The sequence below is a fragment of the Choloepus didactylus genome, chromosome 19 (genome assembly GCF_015220235.1).
Source record: "Choloepus didactylus isolate mChoDid1 chromosome 19, mChoDid1.pri, whole genome shotgun sequence".
Taxonomy (NCBI): domain Eukaryota; kingdom Metazoa; phylum Chordata; class Mammalia; order Pilosa; family Megalonychidae; genus Choloepus; species Choloepus didactylus.
Window position 1 is genome coordinate 9003177 of NC_051325.1, and position 6000 is coordinate 9009176.

At 51.7% G+C, this 6000-nt stretch overlaps 1 protein-coding gene across 2 annotated transcripts in view; it reads right to left on the bottom strand.

Annotated features, from left to right (window-relative positions):
- SYNDIG1 (synapse differentiation inducing 1) overlaps positions 1–5450 on the bottom strand; it is a 177645-nt gene extending 172195 nt beyond the window's left edge. Inside the window, exon 1 of one of the 2 annotated variants that reach the window (XM_037811622.1) lies at positions 5326–5450. The gene's annotated coding sequence lies outside the window, so the exon portion shown is untranslated. Of the gene's footprint in view, positions 1–5170; positions 5255–5325 lie in introns of those variants that run through there. The other variant, XM_037811623.1, reaches the window with a different exon arrangement.
- Between the last annotated feature and the right edge of the window lie 550 nt (positions 5451–6000).

A 6000-nucleotide genomic window follows, 5' to 3' on the forward strand; every position in this document is an offset into this window, starting at 1 on the left:
TTCGGACTAAGTATGTTAGCATCACCTTTATTGCAATTTCTAGCTTGCAGCCTGCCCCATGGAGTTCAGACTTGCCAGCCTCTATGATCACATATAATAAGTCTCTGCCATATATATATATAAGGTTGTAAGGTTGGCTATAGAAACATACATGCTTTATTTAAAGGCATTTTTAGACACTGCAAATAATTTGGCAGGATGAATTGAGTACCCTGGGGGTTTCTCTAATGCTAAAGCCAGAGCCCATTCCTCAGCTTTGCTACTGGGTTTCCCAACCCTGTTCTCCAAGATTTAATATATGTATATACTATGGGTTCTGTTTCTCTGGAGAACCCAGACTAATACAACACTGATCTGAACCCTCAAGAGCCAAATCCCTTCCCTCTGGAAAAAATGTTCATTTAACTCCTAGATAAATTATTTTGATGCAAGTAGATTTTCAAAATTGTCTCCTGGGTTGATATGCAATGTGCTTTCAAAAGCAGATTTTATTTTTAATATTTTCTGTATGTATTCATTGTTTCCTGGTTATGCTACTCTTGGTTCTGACAGTTATTTGGGGTTGCAATGCTTATTTGTCATTGCCATTCTTTAATATACTATTAATTTTAACCTAATATATTTTTGGTAATTTAACAAGTTATTTATCATAGACGGTTTGCAGCAGAAAGTGTTTTTGACATTATGATCTAAACAAAGTTTGTAACTCAAATCATCGTGGTTTCTGGTTTTGTGGGTAATCTTTTAAAAATGTTTTATCTTGGAGAACATGCATTGTATAACTTTTGCAATGTGATTTGAATCTTAATTTGATTGTATTAAAGACATATTTCAGAAGGTATTTGCCCATATGCCTTCCTTTCCATTTCCTCTACATTTTACCTGGCATGAGTATACAACTCAGCCACATCCGTGTGCATGAGTGTCTGCATCTGTGTGAATGCATGCATACACTGTCAAGATTCTGATTCTTGCCAAGATGTTATGGGATGCAGGTGCAAGTACTTTCCTTGCTCAGAGACAGGAAGTTAGGAAAGTATCCTCAATCCAGAGTTTTCTCCATTTAAAAATGCATGATAACCATAAATGTTTTGTTTCTGAAATCCCGGAAAGAATGTGGATGAGAAGAAATGGAGTCTCAGAAAAGTGAAGTGATCTGTCTGAGAGTCTAAGATCATTTAGCAAATAGGAGGCAGAGCCCTGAGTGTGACACCTACGACTCCCACATCCACTCCAGAAACTGCAGCAGGGAGAGGGCAGCTGGCTCCTAGGCAGCCACCAGACATCAGACAGTCCGCAAGTGTGCTCCCCCATTCTTCTGTCTTCTGCTACCAGCTGAAATGCAGTACGTAAATAAAGCAATTACAAGGGCACTAAATTGTAGCCCAGTGCCTGAGAGAGCTTCTCTTTACAACTCCTGTTTATGAACTCTCTGGAATAATTTGAAACGTGTAAGTATTCTGCATGAAGAATGTTAAAAAAATCACATTTGTTTAAAACAAACCAGTGCTGCCTCCATTGTTCCAGCTCCAGTGACACAGGTAAGGACTTGGTCAGCCTATTTTGATATTTTGAATATTTTTCTTTTTTGGACATTTTGGCCTAACGTCTCCAGTGCAGTGATGCTGAAAGGGCCGGTTTGAAACTGTCAGTACCCTAGGAAAGACTACGCTCTTTAATGCAATCTTGTGGGGGCAGACCTGTTGTAGGTGGGATTAGACATTTGATTAGGTTGTTTCCATGGAGATTTGACCCATCCAGTTGAGGATGAGACCTTTTGATTAGATTGTTTCCATGGAGGTGTGACCCCGCCCATTCAAGATGGATCTTGATCAGTTTACTGGAGTCCTTAAGAGAGCTCAGGGGCAAACACAGACCCAGACACTTGGAGATGCAGACAGAAAGATGTCTGGAGATGGTAAGCTACGGGATGAAGCCCAGAGTTTGCCCCAGAGAAGCTAAGAGAGGACCTCCCCCATTCGCTTAGAGAGAAATGCCCTGGGAGGACAAGCAAGGATGCACAGAAGCTGGGAGAGTGAAGCTAAGAGAGACAGAAGCCCAGAGACATTTTGGAGAAAGCCATTTGAAACCAGAATCCAGGAGCAAAGGACTAGCAGACTCCAGCCACGTGCCTTCCCAGCTGACAGAGGTGTTCCTGATGCCAGTGGCCTTTCTTCAGTGAAGGTATCCTCTTGTTGATGCTTTCATTTGGAAATTTTTATGGTCTTAGACCTGTAAATTTGTAACCTAATAAATCCTCTTTATAAAAGCCAATCCATTTCTGGCATTTTGCATAATGGCAGCTCTAGCAAACCAGAACACTGTGTCAAAGGCTCTGGTTCCAATATCATCTCCTATCAGCTCATTTGCACAGAATGGCCTGACGTGGCTTTCCATGGGAAGACAAGTTTCTTTTGCTACTCAATTATCCCACTGCTTTCCAGATGCCAACAAACAATTCCCCATACTTCAACCCTTGCCACTTTCACCCACTCATTCAGATTTTTACTGACAATGTGAAGTCTGTTCAAACTACTGAGCAAAGCATTGCATTCAGTTTGTGTTGTCCAATGTCCAGGGGAGACTGCAAGACGGAAGTGAGGGCATGAGTCATGATGATGTCATGAAAAGACAAGGTTTTATTTGGGAGGGGGGCTTAGAAAACTGTTCACCTACAGGACCATTAATCACATTACAAAAGGTTAACTGAGGATGGCTTTAAATAGGGTGCCTTATAAAGGGATTCACCAACCATTTTTAGGAACAGCTTTTATGTAAGTGAAGGTGCAGAGGTGTGCACTGTGGGAGGGTGCCTGCAAGGAAAGGGGGAGTCACCCACCCACTAACTTTGGAGACCGTCCAATGTGATTCCTTTCCAGCCAATACAAATCACACTGCAATTTCTCTGTGAAGGGTATGTGGCTGGCATGATGACCAAACATTTTCTAACAAATATGTGAAGTATGCAGTGCACTTTGAGAACCTCAGAACGGCACCAACTAGCAACTCAGATGGAAAACTTACATAAGAAAATATCTTTCTATTCTCTTGTAATAGCTATAACTCCCTGGCAAATATGAGTTGAAGTTAATGGGAAAGATGAGTCAAATCCATTATAGCATTTTAAACTTATGTCAGTGCTAGATGTGGAAGAAATTAACCACTTACGATTGATGAATTGAGCTTTCAAGTCCGTACCCCCCAAAAGTTCTTCTGCCTACGGTGTTTCACCTGGAACCTTCTTTATCCATTGTACATCTACTGGCCTAAGTCAAACAGTTATTTAAAATGGCTCTTTTCTCAGGACCTGGATTTCTCTTTCCTCCTGTGTTCTAGAGGAATCATTAAACAGTCATTTCCGACAATGGTTAAGCAGAAAGAAAATGAAACGTCATCCGCTGGAGATGCACAGGGATGCGTTTAGGAGTGAAACGGTGCTTGGAGTGGATTCTTAAATCCTTCATCAAACTCGGCCCCCACAGCTGTGAGGAGGTGGGGTGAATAGAAAGAAAGGGCAACTTTAGCGACTGGTTACTGAGTGAGGGGCGCACAGGGTTCCTTGTACTATTCTCGTTTCTGTGCACCATTGAAATTTTCTATAAGAAAAGTTTAAAAGTGCATTTCACCATTTCCCTTTACTTAACGTTACCACATCAGTTATGAGCCGACATTTGCTCCTTGCAAAGGGGCTGCTGGACAAAGAGAGGGAGTGAGGGCTGAAGACTCACTGAAGGGACGCTTCCTCACGTACCCGGCAAATCCACAACAGCAAGTCTGCATAATCGCCACCACACATGACACCAGACTGTCGCCGGGCCACCTCGGCGGCTCCTTCTCACTCTGGCTGCTGGGAAGACCCCACTTTGAGCACCACATCCCGGCACTGCCGCTGGCGGCACCGGCAATCGCACCTTAGCAAGGAAAAGTTGGCTCGTTCCGGGTTTGCCTGGAGGCCCCTCAGCCCACAGGGCTGCGGATCCCCGCAGCACGCCTCTCCCTTTGGCTCTGACCAAACGCGCTGGCCAGTAGGAGGGAGACGGGCAGATACACAGACACACATACCCACATCCCACACTCACCACCGGATTCTAATCCTTAAAAGAAGCTAACACTGGTTTATGCCCCACTCCTAAATCAGCCAAGCCCTCGCCCAGCGTCTGCTGCACTGAACCCCAGGACGTGGTCAGTGGAAGCGCAGACAGCGGTCAGGGCCAGGAGCGCGGCGCCAGCGCCTCTGACGCCGCAGGAGAGCTACGCGCACCTGAAGTCTGCGCCCAAGCCCCTGAGTGCAAGGAGACCCCAAGGAAATGAAGGTAGCCAGACGACCCTTTCCTCTCGTCCTTCAGAAAAGCCAAGCAACCCCTCTGGCAGCCTCCTCAAATCTCTCCTGCAAAACCCACTCTTCCCGGGTCTCGCAGAAAGCGTACAGCGACCAAAACCCCCTTCCCCGAGAAAAGTGCCCAAGTCCGCGGTTGTCTGATTCCTCTCTCTCCGCTGCTCGGAGAGTGCACCCGAAGAGGAAGAAATCGCACCCAGAGAAAGCAGGACCATAACTTGAAACCAAAAAGCGCACCCTATCGCTCCCCTCCCGGCTCAGGGGCCGGCGGCTCCCCGGGCTGCGGGCTGTCTCGGCGGCTGGCGCCGAGGGCCCGGGGTTCAGACAGCTCGCGGAGGCACGTCCTGCCCTCTCGGAGGCGAGGAGCTCCGGGGGCCCCCGCCTCGGTCCCCGCCACTGTTTGGGACTCCCCATCTCTGGCGCGCTTGCCCACTCGCTTCCTATTCCCCTCCGCACGGCGAAGTGAAGCCGGCTTCCCTTCTCCGCGCCGAGTGGACCTGGGTCCTCAGCGCCGCAGCTGTTCGGCTCACCGACCCCGACCGGTCTCCAGTCGGGTCGCTTTGGGGAGGAGGGGAGAGGGTCGCCCGAACCCGCAGAGTCGATCCCAACCGCGCTCCCCAGGTCCAGGGCAGCCGGGTTCCGCTGCGCTCCCACCGACTTCGCACAGCAGCCCCTCGGCATCGCCGGGTCGCGCGGGGTGGCGGAGGGCCACGCCGCAGCCCGGATCGAGAGCACCCGAACCCGCATCTTCCCGGCTCTCTCCGCTTCCCCTTCTCCCTTCGCGCCCCCACGCCCCCTTCCCCCCAGTTCCCCGCCGCGACCACCCGGACTCACCGCGGGCGTCGGCGCTGCTGCCAGGGTCTGCGAGCTCCGAGGCGGAGCCAGGACGCCTGCCAGCCCGCCCGCCTCCGTCGCTCGCTCCCGGGCCCCGCCCCCGGCCCCGCCCGGCCCCTGAGCCCGCCCGCACCGCCCAGGCGCCCGGGACTTACCTCCCGGACAAGGTGACCCGGCTGGGCCGCCCGCGCGTTTCCGAAACCAGCGTGCGGGGCGCGGGGTGATGCGCCGCCTGCCTCTGCTCCCTGGCTCTTGGGTTTCTCCTCCGCTCCCATTCTGCTGCCCTCGCCCTCCCACCCCCAGCTGCGGCTCCCCTCCCGGTGCTCTCCGCCGGCGCCCCACGCTGCCCCGCGCGTACCGGAGCGCTAGGCGCCGGGCAGCGGCGGTTGCCCTGGCTAAGTCCGGCCCTCCCGGTCCCCGGAATAGGAAGGGGTGAGGGGACACTACCGCGGCGCGCGACCTGCAGGTTGGACCAGGGGCGGCCCGGGGCGTGCAGCTCTGCTCGCCTCGCCTGGCAGTGCGCCTGCCGGAGGCGGTGGCCGTGGACTCCTGGGGAGGATGGCAGCGAGGAGGAGGAGGAGGAGAAGGGAGCGGCACCGCGCGATGGCAGCCGCCAACTTTGCCCCAGGCCGGCGGGGCCCCGCGGGTAACCGCATCTGGCGGGTGCCCCGGGGCCAGTGTCTGGGAATGTGAGGGCTGTAGAAGCTGGAGTTCGGGTAGGGGACTCAAAGGACAGGAATTAGCTGCCCGGCTTCAGGAAGAGATGGCTCCCCTCGGTCCTAAAGGCATCCCCAGGCTCCGGTTCGGTTCTGGGATTCGTAAGGACCTAT